This window comes from Austrofundulus limnaeus, unplaced genomic scaffold (genome assembly GCF_001266775.1).
Source record: "Austrofundulus limnaeus strain Quisiro unplaced genomic scaffold, Austrofundulus_limnaeus-1.0 Scaffold2461, whole genome shotgun sequence".
Classification (NCBI taxonomy): Eukaryota; Metazoa; Chordata; class Actinopteri; order Cyprinodontiformes; family Rivulidae; genus Austrofundulus; species Austrofundulus limnaeus.
Window position 1 is genome coordinate 6,513 of NW_013954863.1, and position 724 is coordinate 7,236.

The following is a 724-nucleotide window of genomic DNA, read 5'->3' on the forward strand; positions in this document are numbered from 1 at the left end:
TCCACTACTTGGGTCCAGGCTGGTCTCTTTCTTGTTATTGCTGGCAGAAGCCACTTCATAACATTTAGATCTCCCCTTTTACAGCATGTTTAGCCAGCTAATAGTAAAAAAAAAAAAAGAAAAAAAGAAAACACCACAAAAACCATGTTCTTCATGTCCTCTCTCCTCACCACTAGGGGAAAGAAAATGGCTGAATCTTTCAGAACTTTTAATTTAGTTTCATATCTGTGTTTATATAACATTGCCACCCTCAAAAGCTACACAGTGTGTGTTTCTAGCAAGCTGTTAAAGGTAGCGCAACTGTCTCTGTCTCTGTTGCTGCATGACCTGTTCACCTGTTCCCCCATGTTTGTCATGTGTGTCTTCTTGAATGGGTGTTCTTAACTGCTTAGCACCTTGTCAATTTATTTCTGTGAAAGGCGCTATATATAAAATTTTTTTCTTACTTACTTACTTACTTACTTACATTGACTGAAAGGTAACTTGATTCGTTACACAACTGTGACGTCATAAAAAAGCTCAGAGGTGGCTGACCAATTCTAGAGTCAACCAATCACGTGTCTCATAGGTGGGACATGTGGAGCTCTAGAGAAGCTACAAATTGGCTGTGTCCAAAACGACAGGCCAGGTCCTTCGGAGGACCCACACTACCCAGTCGAGGTGGGCCGGGTCCTTGGTAGACCGGGAAGACAGGAAAAGAAGAGGCTGTGAATTTGGATGGTCT